Source organism: Glycine soja, chromosome 14 (assembly GCF_004193775.1).
Source record: "Glycine soja cultivar W05 chromosome 14, ASM419377v2, whole genome shotgun sequence".
NCBI lineage: Eukaryota > Viridiplantae > Streptophyta > Magnoliopsida > Fabales > Fabaceae > Glycine > Glycine soja.
The window spans coordinates 17,627,824-17,645,915 of NC_041015.1; positions in this window are offsets into that span (position 1 = coordinate 17,627,824).

Here is an 18,092-nt window from a genome sequence, read left to right on the forward strand (position 1 = left end):
GTAATGAGACACGATATAATTTGTTCAATATTAATTTCTTAACTATCAATACTTTAGGTTTGAGGAAAAGGTTAAAAATATAGATTTTACAAAAATAGAAAATTAAATGACTCTATTATAAAATAAGAAAATAAATGTCTCTATTTTAAAAAATATGAAATTAGAATTACCATTTTTAAAAAATAAGGAAACAAAACTTACATTTAAGCTAAAATATTTTTTTTTACAAATCATAAATATCTTCTACGAAAAGAAAAGAAAGTAATATTGTTCAAGTGAACTAAGATAATTATAGGTAACAAAATTTTATATAAGTTAAATGATAAGCTAAAATAACCTATGTAGATTTATTATCCAATTAAATTTTAATAACCACCTTTATAGAATATTTTTATTTTTGTTTAAAAATAAATAGTAGTTTTCATATTCGACTACTCCTTTCCTTGTTTTGGTTTGGATGCTGTGAAAATAATCAGAGTAGCGAATTATTGTGGCACATTTTTTTATTTTTGTTTGTACAATGTGTGGTACTTTTTTTATATTGTTATTGCAATTTTGCATAATTTTTTGATACTTTTTGAGATTCATGTGTGAATTCAATCATTACTCAACGAGAGGGGAAAGGACAAAACAAAACCATAATTGAGATTTTATTTTATGCGTGTCATTGACTACTTGTAAGAAAGAGTTTGGAAAGTAAAACCGTAAAATTAGGGACATCACATGATTCATACTCGTGCCCACGCAAGTGTCCTTTATCTTCAGATAGAGTCCACAGTGCACGAGTAATTAAGTTGTGCACCGGTGCACAAGGATCAACCCTTAGATTTATTATTAAAATATGTTGATGATTGGAATTAAAATTAAATAATTTTTAATAAATAAAACAAAAATCAAATAGATAACTCAGTCGCTCTTTCCTTCCATCCCTCCCACCATCTTTCTCAATGAGAACAACACAGTTTGTCATCATAGACAATTTACGATGACGGCATTTAATCATTATTTTTTATTTAAATATAATTTTGGTTTTTTATTTTTAAAATATGAAATTTTGATTCCTTTATTTTAAAATAAAAAATTTTAGTTTTCTTATTTTTTAAATTTCATATTTTTAATCCTCATATTTTAAAATAAAAACATTAAACTCTCTAATTTGATAAAATTGACGATTTTGGTCATTTTATCAAATTCAAAAAGCATTGATTGATAAAAAATTAATTTGATATGACTCAAATTTAGTGATGTGACATGAAATAATTTATTTAATCTGCATCATAATTAATATCAATCTTTTATCAGTTAACACTTTCCGTTTCAGGAAATGATCGAAATGATATATCTTATAAAAATAAGAGACTAAATATTTTTATTTTAAAATAGAAAACTCAAATTGTGAATTTTAATTAAATATTTCTATTTTAAAATAGAGATTAAAATTATATTTAGGATGTATTTGATAGAGATGAAGGAAATATAAAAAAAATATTTAAATTAAAATAAAGTATAAAAAATGTGTGGGATTCATACTATTTTTCTTTTATTTCTCTCCAATCAAACACAGGCTTAAGCCTTATTTTTTTCTTTCCTCACCACCTCTACTCTCTTCGTGCTTCTCCCCCTCCAAGGACACCTTCCTCTCCATCTTTTACACCACCAACCCCCCGTCCCCTCTTTCTTCATCAACAACAAAAGCATAAATACAAACATAAAAGCACACTAGAAACACAAAAAAAAAAAAAAAAAAAACTCAAATCTCATATTTAGACAACAAAAACAACTTAACATTTACTCAGATTTAGGAGTTACAAATCCAAAATCAAGGAGAACAAGAGAACCCAAATCCATGGCAAATCAACATAAAAATCTAAATATCGAATCTGTTAGCAAATCAACATAAAAATTTAAAAAACAAAATGTTAGAGCAATGTATCAAGGCTAGAATTCGAGGTCTAGCACCTCCAGAAATAAGGAAGGAACAGAGCACGAAAGAAGGAAGAAGCTTGTAATTTTCTTATTGCCTTTGCTTGTTATTACAGGGTTCTTATAGAATTCCTAATATGGAATAATCCTAGGAATATTACAATAACCATTTTATTGATAAGAATTGCTCAGCAGGATCACAATTCCAAGCAAGGCGATCTGGGAAAGATTTGCAGAAGCTTCTGTTTTGGCAGTTTTCCTCAAACGAAGTCGTGAAGGTAAGTGGGCCTCTTCACCTTTCTTTTGGGCTTTACTTCGTTATGCACCCCCTCTTTTGTGATTCCCACCTCTGAGTTTGTTGTTTGTTCTTCCTCTTCTGCTGGTGTGGTCTTGTTCGTATCATCCCTTGGGCCTTGGAAAATCACCTTGTCCTCAAGGTGATACTCTTCCTGTAACTTGGTCCAGTTTTCCCATGAGGTCTCATCTGGGGAAAGACCTTGCCATTGAACTAACACTTCCCAAGGAGCCTCCGGTGATGTCTTTCGTTTGTCTAAGATGGCCAAGGGAGAAACCAGGGGTTGATCATTGACGAAAGTGGATGGAAAAGCCCCTGTCGATGGCGGTGTTGGTGTTCCTCGAAAGGGTTTAAGCTTGGAACAATGGAATACTGGGTGTATTTTTTCCTCGTCAGATAACTTGAGCTTATAAGCAACAGGACCAATTCTTTCAATAACTTGGAATGGGCCATAGAATCGTTTGGCAAGTTTGGCGGAAGCTGATGAAGTTCCCTTGGTAGAAGACTGTCGATAGGGTCGTAACCGGAGAAGAACCCAATCGCCCACCTGATAATTCACCTCCTGACGCTTGTGATCAGCTTGCTTCTTCATCTGGTCTTGTGCCTTTAGTAATTTCTTGCGAATGGTTTGAAAAGTAGCGTCTCTATCAGTTAACAAGTCCTCAACAGCTTCAATGTTTGACGTGCCAGAGATGTATTCTAGAAAATTAAATGGCTTCCGACCAAACGTTACCTCGTAGGGGGTTGACCCTGTCCCTGCATTCCATGAAGTATTGTGGGACCACTCAATCCATGGAAGGAGCTTACCCCATTTATGGGGTCGTCGGTGCATGAAGGCGCACAGGTATTGTTCCACAATCCTGTTGATGACTTCTGTTTGCCCATCACTCTGAGGATGGTAAGCATAACTCATCCTCAGGTGTGTGCCGCTAGCTCGAAATAATTCCTGCCAGAAGTGACTTAGGAAAAGAGGATCTCGGTCTGAGACCAGACTTCGAGGAACGCCGTGAATCTTAACCACCACGTTGATGAATAAAGTTGCCACCATGTATGTTGTGTGAGCTGCCGGAAGCGTGCCTAGATGGATCCCCTTCGAAAAGCGGTCCACTACAACGAGGATGGTGGTGTGGCCTTGGTAAGGTGGTAGTCCCACAATAAAATCAAGGGAGAGGTCCTCCCATGGCCGACGAGGTACCGGAAGAGGACACAATAGTCCCGCCTCCTTCTGCGTTTCATACTTGGTCATCTGGCAGTCTAAACAATTGGTTACAAACTGTTTGACATCTTCACGGATGCCTGGCCAACTATAGTTTTTCGATATCCTTGCTAAGGTTTTCGCGATTCCGGCGTGGCCCCCTGTGGGTGTAGTGTGATACTCCAAAAGTAATGTAGAGGTGATGGGTAATTCCCGAGGCAACCAAATGCGACCATTATGCAGAATCAAATCCTGTGAAATCTTGAAGGTGGGAAAATTGGATGGATTCTGAGCAATTTCCTGTCGGCGGCGTATGTAGTCTGGCTGAGCTTTTAGTTGACGGCGAAGCACCTCGAGGAATGTTAATGAAGGGACAGAGAGAATCATCAGAAGGGAAGAACCCTTCTCTGGTAATCGTGATAATGCATCGGCAGCTTGGTTATGGTTTCTGGCCCGATATTGAATTGTATAATCGTAGCCCATGAGACGAGCTAAGTACATGTGCTGCTTCGGCGTCTGTATGACTTGGGTGAGAAGTTCCTTGAGGTTGCGATGATCAATCAAAATCGTGAAGCATTGACCGAGAAGGTATTGGCGCCATTTTTTAATTGCTGTCGTGATTGCAAACAACTCCACCGTGAATGGAAGCTGAAAGTTTGGCAAGGTCAATACATGAGTTGTGGACAGAGCTGTCTTAAGGTGTTCAAAAGCTGATTGTGCCTGGGGTGTCCACTGAAAGGGTTCTTTTGTGGTGAGCTTTACCAAGGGAGCAACAATGGTGGCATATCCCTTTATGAAGCGCCGATAGAATCCGGTGAGCCCCAAGAAGCCACGCACAGCCCTTGAAGATTGAGGTATTGGCCATTGAAGGATGGCCTCCACCTTCAAGGCTATCGGCTCTACTCCTTTCTTCGAGACCATATGGCCTAAATATTCAACCTGCAACTACGCGAAGAAGCATTTTGATAATTTCAAAACAAATTGATTATCGAGGAGGACCTGGAATGCTGTTGTCAAGTGTTGGAGATGAGCCTCAAAGGAATTACTATAAATGAGTATATCGTCAAAGAATACGATAATGAAGTGACGAAGGTATTGCCAAAAAATGTTGTTCATCGTCGCCTGAAACGAAGATGGTGCGTTGCAGAGACCAAACGACATTACTTTGAATTCGTAATGGCCGTGGTGAGTTCTAAATGTCGTTTTAGGGATATCGGGGCCATGCATTCTTATCTGGTGATAACCCTGCAACAGGTCAAGTTTTGAGAAATATTGAGCACCGCCGAGCTCATCTAGGAGCTCATCTATTGTCGGAATGGGAAACCGATCTCGGACCATGACCGCGTTAAGGGCCCTATAGTCCACACAGAACCGCCTGCTGCCGTCGTGTTTCCTTACGAGAAGAACGGGTGAGGAGAAGGGGCTTGTACTAGGTTGGATCAGTCCCTTCTGAAGCATGAGGTTGACTTGGTGTTCAATATCGTTTTTCTGGTAATGGGGATATCGGTAGGGCGCACATTCACGGGTTCGGATTGGGGTAACAAGTGTATGTGATGATCGGTTTCCCGGGTCGGTGGAAGTCCCTGAGGTTCTTGGAACAAGGCTGAGAATTGGTCAAGTAAGTGTTGAATGGGTTGAGGTAATGGTGGGGAGCTTGTGAGTGAAGTGTGTTCAGTAAGGATGGCTATATGAAAGTAGGTGACGGGTTCATGTGTATGGTGAAGACGATGAAGATGGTGATGGTTCAAAAGGCCCAATTGAGCTTCACTTTCCCCTTTTAGCTGGACCAAGCGGTGCTGATAGAAAATTTGCATGCTTAAGGAATTATAATCCGTGAGAATAGGGCCCAATGTTTTAAGCCATTGGACACCCAACACAATGTTGGCGCCGGCAATAGGTAGAACATAAAGGTCCACAGAAAATTCAATGTTCTTAATCGAAATGGAAACTGCTTCACAAATTATAGTGCATTCCAAGTGGTGACCATTTCCCACCATGACTCGAAGTGGTGGTGTGGAACGGCAAGGTAGCCCCAAACGAGAGACCAGCTGCTGCTGGACGAAGTTATGGGTGCTACCTCCGTCTACGAGGAGCACCAGGGGATGAGCATGAATGACACCTTCAAAACGCAGCGTTTCCGGGACGAGATGACCTGATAATGAGTGTAGGCTTATGTGGGCCGAGTATGGGTCGGTTCCATCAGGTGGGTCGGGTATGGTATTGGGTTGCGGGTCATTAGGGTCTATATTAACTAAAGGAGGATCCTCTTCTTCAGTAATGAGCAGGAAAACGCTAGATGCACAACGGTGACCCCGGTGGTAACGCTCGTCACAGTTGAAGCATAACCCACGCTCACGGCGTGACGTTATCTCCTCCTGTGACAAATGTTTCATCACAGGGGGAGGCTGACGCGGTGGTGCGGGTAATAATGGTGGTAGTGAGGGTGAGCGAGGGTTGTGAGGGTGAGGGTTAAGGTTTGTGTGAGGGGGAACTGGTGGTGGGGGTGGAGGGCGCGGTCGTGGTGGTGGCCGGATGTTAGCTAATTTTTCTTCTTGCAAGCGTGCTAATCCTGCTGCTTGTACCAGGGTGAGGGGTTGTAAGGCCTGAACTTCGCGCCGTATCTCCAGCGACAACCCTGAAATAAAGCAGCTGAGGATGAAGGGAGGAGGGAGCCCGATAATGTGATTCGCCAAATCCTCAAATTCTGACAGGTATTGACCTACTGACCCCTTCTAAGTTAGCTTGAAAAGTGCACCCGTAGGGTCCTCGTATTGTGACGGGGTGAAACGGGTCTGCAATGCCTGTAAAAATCCCAGCCAGGAGGTGAACTGAGCATTGCTGGTCATCCACTGGAACCACGCAAGTGCTCGTCCCTCCATATAAAACGAGGCAATTGTGAGTCGATCTCGTTCCGGGGTGCCGTGATATTCAAAGTACTGATTAATTTTGAATATCCAACCGAGAGGTTCAGTTCCATCGAATCTCAGAACCTCTAATTTCATTTTGTGTAATGTTGCAGGTGCAGGGTTAGGTTGGGGCTGGATTGGGGTTGGTTGAGGGTTCGGGGAAGAAGAGCTTGGGGATAGGTGGTGGAGTATTTCGTCAAGTTTGAGGGTCACAGTGTTCATGGTGTCACCCAAGCGGAGGAGAATGTCCTCAAGGGAGCGTGGTGAAGTGTCGTGAGGATGGGAGTCTAGCATGGTGACAAGGAGAACGAGAGCACCAAAATGTTAGAGCAACGTATCAAGGCTATAATTCGAGGTCTAGCACCTCTAGAAATAAGGAAGGAACAAAGCACAAAAGAAGGAAGAAGCTTGTAATTTTCTTATTGCCTTTGCTTGTTATTACAGGGTTCTTATAGAATTCCTAATATGAAATAATCCTAGGAATATTACAATAACCATTTTATTGATAAGAATTGCTCAGCAGGATCACAATTCCAAGCAAGGCGATCTGGGAAAGATTTGCAGAAGCTTCTATTTTGGCAGTTTTCCTCAAACAAAGTCATGAAGGTAAGTGGGCCTCTTCACCTTTCTTTTAGGCTTTACTTTGTTATGCACCCCCTCTTTTGTGATTCCCACCTCTGAGTTTGTTGTTTGTTCTTCCTCTTCTGCTGGTGTGGTCTTGTTCGTATCACAAAAACTCAGATTTGTTGCAATTATGGCATTTTGTAAACCATCGCATTGGAGATCCACCATCCCTCTTCTCCCCTTCCTCTAACATAGTTCCACCACCATTGGAGTCGTAGATCCAAACTCAACACTTTTTTTATCTCACCAATCTCAGATCTAAAAAAGGTCTGATCAAGGAAAAAACTCAGATATGGAATTGCATAAGCATCAATGAAGTGTGAGTCCAAAGCAAACCGATTGAGAGCTTTGGAAGTGGAGGACGACAATAGAGGTGTCGCATTTGCTGTTGAGGCTTACTTTGATCATGCCACCATCATGGATGAGGGTGGGGACTAAAAAGGAAGGTTGGAAATGAAGGGTGACAAAGAATGATGAAGGTTTTTTTTATTATTTATTTAAAGAGAACAACGAAGTTATTACTGTAGCTAGTTTTTTTTAAGGGTACAAATGACTTTTTAACATATAAAAACACTTGTGCACCGATGCACAACTTGATAACTTGTGCACCCTAGAATTTTCCTTATCTTCAAAGAATGAGTAGTGCCATGTTTGGAGAATGAAAAAATACACTTGAAGACCGAAAGCCTAACATCCTATTCAACATTTAGTGAGAGAGAAAAAAAATTATAGTTATAATAGGTGATGTGATATAATAGAAAGAAAAAAAAAGGTGTTGATAAAATGTTCAAATATAAAATTATTATAAAAATAGTTTAATCATATTTTTATTTTTTAATTTAAAATATTTAAATTCTTATTTTTTATTCACATATTTAAAAACGTAAATTACCAATTTAGTCTCTAAAATTATAATATGTGTCAAATTATCATATCATATGTTACATCAGCATATCAGTGTCACATCATTACTTAGAATTCATGTACTAATTTCTATTAATAAATTAATAGTTGACTAATGGTGAATCAAAATTGTTAAATTTAAAAATTGGAGAACCAAATATACATAAAAAAAATTTAGAGGGTAAAAATTACACAAACGTGAAATTATAGGAACCAAAAGTATCTCATCCATAACATAAGTTAAAAAGAGTAAAAGTGCAATTAAACTTGAAAAAATAAGTTATTTTATTTGAAAAAAATTAAATATTTTGGCATTTTTTAACACTAAAATACTTTAGCTATACACATACTTATAAATATGCATTTATTTACTCAATAGGTATAATTTAGTTTGTTAGAAAAAATTGGAGTTCATTCTCACAAACTAAACCTCGAACAGAGGATTAGTTTCATGACGTATCAAAAGATCAAAGTTTCTTGATAAATGTATAAATAGTTATTCATAAACTATTTAAGTTTGACTTGTTAAATGCTTCATCAAGCTTGTTTGTTTAATTAAATAAATAAAACTTAAGGTTAGACTCAATTATATAAATGAGTCAAGTCCAAACTTGATATTAATAATTGATTAATAACTAATTCTAAAAAAGCTATTGCTCATCTTTATATTCATTTTCTTTTAATTTATCAATCAAATATAATTTAATCCTTAAAAACGTTACATTGAAAGAAAATGAAGGATCATGACGAAGATTAATTCTTTTAAAAAATTATAAGTTACTCTTTTGATGATATATATAGTAGAAACTTATAGTCATACAAATTTCACAATTTCATGACACATCTTTAGTACATATTTTTATTTATAGAATGTTTTATTAAATACTAAATTGATAAAGTTAAAAAATAATTCAAGAAAAAATTTCAAAGATAAAAATAATTACGTTATAAATAAATTAAACATCTGTAAAAAAAAAAAATATGACATAAACAAATTAAAGTTAAACTTTAATTTTTTTAAACAAATCAAATTCAAACTTTTAGTTTGACTCATTTAAGTGAATTAGTTAAGCTTGAGATATCCATTTTCTCACCAGCCAAACCTAATTTTCTAATGATTACTAAATAATATGCCTTTATTTTATATAAGATAATTTAATATATTTCCTTTAATTATTTAACAAGAAAAATATTTTGGTTATTTAATTAAAAAGTACTATATTTTAAAAAAATACTAATACGATATTTTCTTAACAAAAAAATAGAGAATGCCTTATATCAACTTAGTACATTAAAAAATATATAAATAGTTTTTTTTATATTATTAAAATAAATAATTTAATATTATCAACTAAAATAATAATATTTTAAATATAAGTTTAAAATATTATTATAAAAATCAATAATTCTCAAATGCATTATAGTGATTATACCACCATGGTAGTAGATACTTTTTAGAATAATGATTTGTCGACATCCAATTTTTCCAAACACTTAATTAACACTTATAATATTTATCTCGTTTCTCCTATCATATTATTTGTCACATTTATATTTTTCTCTTTGTTATTTCTCATCCATACTAGCTAGATGTTAAGTAGCATATTTTAACCATTTTTACATTTTTTTTAACTGATCAATGACTTTCTTCATAAAAAAAACTAAATGACTTCTTTTATTTTTATTTTTTTTATTATAGAGTAAAGGCATTTTAATTGAATATTTTTTCAACATTTTGTCTCAAACAAGAATACAAGTGTGGGTTTAGTTTACTTATATATTAGCTTTAAGATTAAGAATGTCAATTCTATCTAGACTATACAGTTATCTATTCAAAATTTCCATGAACGGGTAGGCCCATTAAATGAGGATGGATCTAGGAGTGAGTATTTATGTTGATAAATCTAATTGTGATGAATATGAGTATTATAGTACAACCCTTCAGTCTTGCCTCAAAGATTTTGTATTCCCTCCAATGATAATCAAGCTTATCATGCACTATATAACTTTGTCCTTTATCTTAATTAGTTATTTGGAATGGAAATAGGCTACCTTCATTCCGGCGTCAAGAGACAGAATGAGATAGGGATGCTTCACATTCACCTGAATAACATCAGAGACACATGAATTTAGGGATCTAGTACAAATGAAGTGTACAGAACAAATTAAAAATGGATACAATTGGTTGTTACAACAACATTTCCATTATCAAGTTCCTGCCTCCTTTATGGATGTGGATTTAGGGATCTACTCCCACGAATACGATGTTCGAGATTGGCCATCATAGTCACAACCACGTGTCACACGCAAGGGTAAGCTTAGTGAAAACAAGTATACTTAAAATGGGATAAACTTAAATCATTTAAGCATGATCTACTATTCTCACATATAAAACATAACATGAAGGAATCATACATAAAGCATAAGTCTTAGAATCTACATAATAAATAATATCATAATAATCATCAGTTTATCAATCATCATATCAAGATTCAATAATCATACACCATGATTTATCCATCAAATATCATGATCACTAGTCCATCAATCATAAACACAACTCCATGGAGATTTCCCATTTTGAGCGATTAATCCAAGCACATCTCTTAACATAATCACACTCTATGATTTGACCATTCAAAGAGACTCAAATTAACCCTGCAGATGAAGTATGGTTTTATTGAAAATAGATGTGCATAAGTAGAGACTTACCTCGACAAGGCTTCCAAAGACCTTAACCTATTTAAGAGTTCGCCTATCCATCCATTCTATAGGTTTTTTCACCGTTATCCACCATCAACAACCTCCAACACTAGGTTAAGGACCGTCTTAGCACCCCCAACTTATGCGCCTACTCACAACAACAACTAAACTTGGGTTCCTTGAGATTTAAGATATGACACCTTCGTACCCATCATCTCACTCATGGTCAGTCTCAATGATCCAAGTTTCACCATCAATGACAATCCATCTCATGTGTACTAAAAAGGTCACTAATACCCCTAGGAAGTAGTTCTCAACACCTCAATATGCCATTCAAAGTCAAAAAATAGGGATGGTACTTACGAAGATACTCCATTGGGTGGGACCACCAAGTTACTTTAGTGAGACAAAGTTCTAGCATGGAAATCACCCTCCCAGGTATACCATTTTCTAACAACAGTAAAAATCTTCCCAAAGGATATAGTTAACTTTATTTGACACATATTAATGGTTCTCAAAATATGATTATAATCTATAACAATCATATGCTATCACAAATACATTCACCAATCTCAACACCATATGAGCTTATTACATCATAGATTCATCATTCATATGTCCATCACAATCATGAACCCACTATAGTTCAATAAACCTAGCAAGACATTCCAACACATTGAATTCTTGCAATAACTCATCAAAAGCTCATATGAATGTGAATCTCAAGATCTCAACATAAAGTCAACTCTAGTGATAAAACAACATCATCTCGATCACATCTTGTATCATCATAAATTCATTAAGATCTCAAAACAAATAATTTACATAAAGAAAATGAACATAAATCACATCCACATCAATAACTGATTTTTTAGACTCAAAACTGGTCACTAGACTTAAAACTGTAGAAGCAAGCTTCATGATGAATCAAGATTGATTCAAAGAAGTTTTGATGATGACAAAGGTGATGACAAAAAGCTCAAAGATCAAGAACAATTCATGATAACAAAGATGATGATCTCAAGAATCAAAGAATGAGTTCAAGAATGAAACAAGAACACTTCAAGGTTCAAGAGGAAATTTGATTTCAAGATTCAAGAATCAAATTTCAAGATTCAAGTTCCAAGAATCAAGATCAAGATTCAAGAATCAAAAGAAGACTTAATCAAGATAAGTATGAAAAAGTTTTTTCAAGAACTGAGTAACACATGGATTTTTCTCAAAACCTTCTTACCAAAGAGTTTTTACTCTCTGGTAATCGATTACCAGATTATTGTAATCGATTACCAGTAGCAAAATGGTTTTGAAAAAGTTTTCAACTGAATTTACAACGTTCCAATTGATTTCAAAATGTTGTAATCGATTACAATGTTTTGGTAATCGATTACCAATGTGCTTGAACGTTGAAATTCAAATTCAAATGTGAAGAGTCACATCCTTTTACAAAAAAGCTTTGTGTAATCGATTACACTAATTTGGTAATCGATTACCAGTGATAGTTTCTGAACAAATCAAAAGATGTAACTCTTCAAATAGTTTTTGACTTTTTCAAATTGGTTTTAAGTTTTTCTAAAGGTCATAACCCTTCTAATGGTTCTCTTGACCAGACATGAAGAGTCTATAAAAACAAGGCTTTGTTTTGCATTCTAGAATCAATCTTTTCCAATACATTCTTTACACAAGCAAGTTTTCCACATTGATTTCTGAAAGTTTCCATTTATTTTTTTCTTTACATTCTTCTTCCTTTTGCCAAAAGCTTTCCAAAAGCTTTCTGTTTTTCTAAACCTTGAAAACTTGTGCTATTCATCTTTTTCATTCCCTTCTCCCTTTGCCAAAAAGAATTCGCCAAGGACTAACCGCCTGAATTCTTTTTGTGTCTCTCTTCTCCCTTTTCCAAAAGAACAAAGGACTAACCGCCTGAATTCTTTTGTGTCTCCCTTCTCCCTTGTCAAAGAATTCAAAACGACACAGTCTGAGAATTCTTTTGATTCTTCCCTTTCCCATATACAAAAGATTTCAAAGGACTAACCGCCTGAAAATTCTTTTGTATCCCCATTCACAAAGTTTCAAAGGTTTAATCGCCTGAGAACTTTGTCTTAACACATTGGAGGGTACATCCTTTGTGGTACAAGTAGAGGGTACATCTACTTGGGTTGTTGACTGAGAACAAGAGAGGGTACATCTCTTGTGGATCAGTTCTAGTGGAGGGTACATCCACTAGGTTGTTCAAAGAGAACAAGGGAGGGTACATCCCTTGTGGATCTTTGCTTGTAAAAGGAATTTTACAAGGTTGGAAAAGAAATCTCAAGGACCGCAGGTCGCTTGGGGACTGGATGTAGGCACGGGTTGTTGTCGAACCAGTATAAAAACTCTTGTGTGTTTGTCTCCTTCTTCCCTACTCTTAATTTTCGCTGTGCACTTTAATTTCCGCTGTGCACTTTAATTTCCGCTTTTACTTTTGGTTAAGTTTCTTTTCTATTCTTCATTTACTTAACAACATAGTAAAAGTCTTAGAAGAGTAAATTTTTAATTAGTAAAGGTTTAGGAATAATTAATTCAATCCCCCCTTCTTAATTATTCTAAGGTCACTTGATCCAACAAAAACTAGTCATTGGACTCAAAATTGGTCATTGGACTCAAAATTAGTCACTAGACTTGAAACTAGTTACTGGACTCAAAATTGGTCATTGGACATGAAAATGATCAGTGGACGCAAAATTGGTCAATGAATGCGAAATTGATCAGTGGATTTGAATTATGCAAAATTTTAAAATTTTGTAGAACTGTCTCTCATGGCTTTCAAATTGTCCCAACACAAATCCAAATTCTTTTCTATCAATTCCAATACATAAACAACATCAAAACTCTTTACAAATAGGAATTTTTCATCAATATTCATAAAATAATCAAAACCTCGATTTCAAAATTCAAAACTCAAAATCTCACATGCTCAAACTTTCATTTTTAAACGACATGCATTTTCCAGCAACATTAAAACCAATTCCCAACAACCTAAGCATAGAAAAAGGAAAAGACTTACATTGCCTATTCAAACTTAAAAGATGATTTTGAGAAGAGGTAGAAGGAAAGGAAGAGACTTTGGATCCAAGATGGAAGTTTTCTCCCACTCACATATTAGCTCCACACCATTCATACCACCCAAAAACCAATAGAAACCACATTAAAACCATGAAAATGAACACTTATATGAACTTCCAAAAGTGTTCATAGAGGGAAAACGAGAATAGAAAAATGAAAGGAAAAAGAGGAGAGTTTCATACCATTAAACTAGTCTCGAAACTCAAAAAGAGAACTACTACAAGGTCCCTTGAGTCAAGAAAATTCAAGGTCTCACACTCTATAATGAAAGATTTTCTTGGATAAAAAAAATAGTGAAATGAAAGAATTTGTTCTTTTGTTTCAAATTTACCAAGATATTTGAGGAGTTTATGACTCTGTGACTTCATTCTCTTTACATCCTCACACTTCACTAAACTCACCTATACTTTCTCATGAGATTCACTTATGTTCAAAGACTCTAAAACTTATCAAACCATATATACAACATAACATATAGATAACATAAACATAAATATAACAACACACCATCTCATAATTAATTAATTATTTAATTATGAACAGTTAAATTAAATTTAATTGGTCTTACCATCTAATTAAAATACTGAATCAAATAAAAATTACATACCTGGGACCGCTGTATATCATCCACCGATAAGAACCGTAAAATAATGGTGAAATATACTGCTTATGGTGTTAATTAAATTATTATAATACTCCAGAACCCCATTCTCATTATTACTCTAGAACCCCACAAAATAATACTCACTCCAAGTAAATATCACACTCAACATCGTAACTTTTCGCGTAAAGAAAAAAATAAATGGAAACTTCAGTATACCCCATTCTCCTATGACCCAATTCCAATTCGAAATCACCAATTGTAATTCAAATTCCATTCTTCAGGTGTTGAATTGAATTATTATTATTAGTATTACTAGTGGGTGATAAAGAGGGATCACCAGGATAGTATCAACGGAAGGAGTGTGAAGGGTATGAGAATATACACCTGCAAGATAGAAGGTAGAGTGGGAAAATCAAGGTGAAGCTTAACTCTATTTAAGTTGTAGTTTTTGAGACCTCCATGGATGAGAGGGAAGCTCAAGAAGAAAGACAACGTGGATGAGAGAAAAGAGAATTTTGAATTATTTTTATTTTAAGAAATAGAGAAAAATTGTATAATTATCCTTTAATTTACGTTAGTATAAATCAAGTAAGAGGGATTATTGTTGTTCAAATGAAAAGATGCTCATGGCTAACATACACTTTTTAATTTTTGAGTGAGTCTATATATATATATATATATATCCCTTAGTGATATATGTCTACTTTGTTGGTAGCAGGTGCTGTTTTTAGTATAAATTAGTTGATTGCTGGTTTTTGTTTGTTTTCTTTCTAACACACAAAAAAATGATAAGTTCTAGTGATTATTATAATATTAAAAATATTAATTTATTTTTAAATATAAAGACATTGCAATAAATTAATATAAATAAACAAAATAAAAGTTTAATTTATATATATGTATTGTTAGTATTTTTACAAATCCAACGAGAATTTATAATATGGTAATATATATATATATATATATATATATATATAAATGAATAAGATAATGTGATTAAATAATCAAATTTCAATACACGTTCACATAAAAACATTTTGCACGCACATTTTGTATAAATTAAATTTTAAAAATAATTCATATTTTAAATTATATAAAAATGTTATATTATCATGTGTCCCGTGCGATGGGGTAAATTTTTTGGTGTGAGAGAGTACTTTTTTTTTTCAATTTATGCATAATGATATATGAACAAATTTATATACTCGGTTTAAAAACGTACATTTGATATATGAATTGTATTTTAAGAAATTATTTATTGAGAATAATATTTTATGATTACTAATTTTTGTATGAATATTTTTACGATTTTAATTTTATATATATATATATATATATATATATATATATATATATATATATATATATATATATATATATATATATATATATATATATATATATATATATATATATATATATATATATATATTGATTTTAATATTAAAACCATCGTTCAGAACTATGGATAAATCTTCAAAACTGATGGAGAAGAAAATAGGGTGTTTATACCTTCAACTTTGGATTATTGATGAGCATTATTAGCAAAAAAAATGAAATAGAATAGAGATCTTTATCTTTATATATATAAAGGTAAAAGTGAGGATAAATTTATAATTTCAATTTTTCCGCACTTTTTAAGGATAAAAAATAATTTTTTAATCATTTTTCCACTCATAATTTTAAGGTTAAAAGAGAAACTTTAACTTTTCCGTTCTCTTCAAAGATAAAAGAGTATTTATAAAATTCTTTTTTTCAACCAAAATTATCTCACTTATTTATAGATGAATAATATTTTATATTATAATTATAATTATTTTTTGGTGAAAATAATATTCCATTTAATTGAATAATTTTTTATTAAATAAAATTATATGTATAGAACCTAATGTAAATATCCCATTTTTTTATTAAATAATTAAACTATATATATAGAACATAAAATATAAAATATTTTTTTGTTAAACATTATATATATATATATATATATATATATATATATATAGCAAAATAAAAACTATTTACTTTTATTAATAAATAATTAATGATTATATATTTTTAGAAAGCTTATAATTTTTAACTATGATAATGATAAAATAGTAACTACATAAATATTCGTCAACAGATCTGATTGTTAATAATTAAAATTGTAAAGTAAATTATGCTAATTACCCATTTTAATTGATTATACATTTTAACGTTTAAATGAACTATGATGATTAATTTTTTAATTGATATATTTTTTTAGAGGAGTTCTAATTGATAATTGATAATATCGTTAAATTATCCCTGTAATTGATTATATGTTTTAAACTATAATTACTAGTTATCTATTGATGTAGTATTTATTTTTAATATTCAAATCACGCTCTCAATCAAATAGGGATATTATTATATCATAGATTGGAATTATGATTCAACTTAATTTTAAGATATATATATATATATATATATATATATATATATATATATATATATATATATATATATATATATATATATTTAAAGATAGTACTAATTTTTATTCTTAACGGGTTATAATTTAATAAATAATAATTTTTTAAATATAGTAACTTCATGTCCCACTCTCAAATAATTAAATATCCAACAAAGTTAGTTAATTTGCATAGAAATATAACTTTACGATTATTATGTGCATTTAGTAAAAAAATGGTTATTACGTGCATAATATAACTTTAATTATATTAAAAAATATAACTTCAATATTTTTACTGCACATAAATATATAACATAGTAAATTCTCATATTAAATATAAGATTATTACATTTGAATATAACTCCTTTTTCATATAATAATTATTTGTGTCAAAATTATCATCTCACAAAATAAGCTATGAAATTATAAAAATATATGTAACTGATTTCAAAAGTTAGTTTGATATATAACAATATAACATAAATACATACATACATATATATATATATATATATATATATATATATATATATATATAAAACCTTTTTAAATATAATAATTATAATTATTTGGATCAACTCGAACAAAATGAATAAATAGAATATTAAATTGTTTCTGGAATTATGATCTAATGGATTGCAGTTACTAAAAATTGTGATTTTAATTAATATCTTTTACGATTTTCGCAACCAGTTGTATTTATTGTATTTAATTTGGAGAAATTTGGTGAAATGAATCACTTCCTTTCTATATCTATATTTTGTTTTATACAAGACTTTATAGGTTGGCTTACTCATTTACCTTATACTTCATTTTAGTCTTCCAATTCCGCATAAGAATCATTTCCTTTTTCTTTTGGTAATGGTAATTGAATTTCCTCTGTGATAATTTGTTTTTTTATTTGATTTTCTTTTTGTTATTATTATGAGATTATCATGTTTATGTAGCTCAAGAGTAGTATGTAGTTCAAAAAAATAAACAGATGGAGGGTTTGGTTTGTGTTCCTTTGCCTTTTCGATTTGAATATGTGTTGTCTTTTAAATTCAATTGGTGGTGTGTTATATAATAATAGTGTTGTCTATCTATATCTATATAATAAAATAAAAGGACTATAAAATGCCTATTATGTCTATGGTTGAAATTTTGACATGTGGCAATTTTGCTGATTTTTTTGGTAATTTTGTAATTATTGATACTCAGCTTGGTTTTGTGGCACGTGGCTTGCTGTTTTTTGTTGCCTTGGTTCTCACATTTCACTTGCAATTTTGTTGACACGTACATCCTACATTCCTTTGCTTCTGCCACGTGCTTTGCTGATTACCATTTTGGTGTGACATTGTGGTTTTGGGTTGGTAATTTCCAGTTTTATTCCCTTGGCTCTTTTCTTCCTCTTTGGTTGCTTC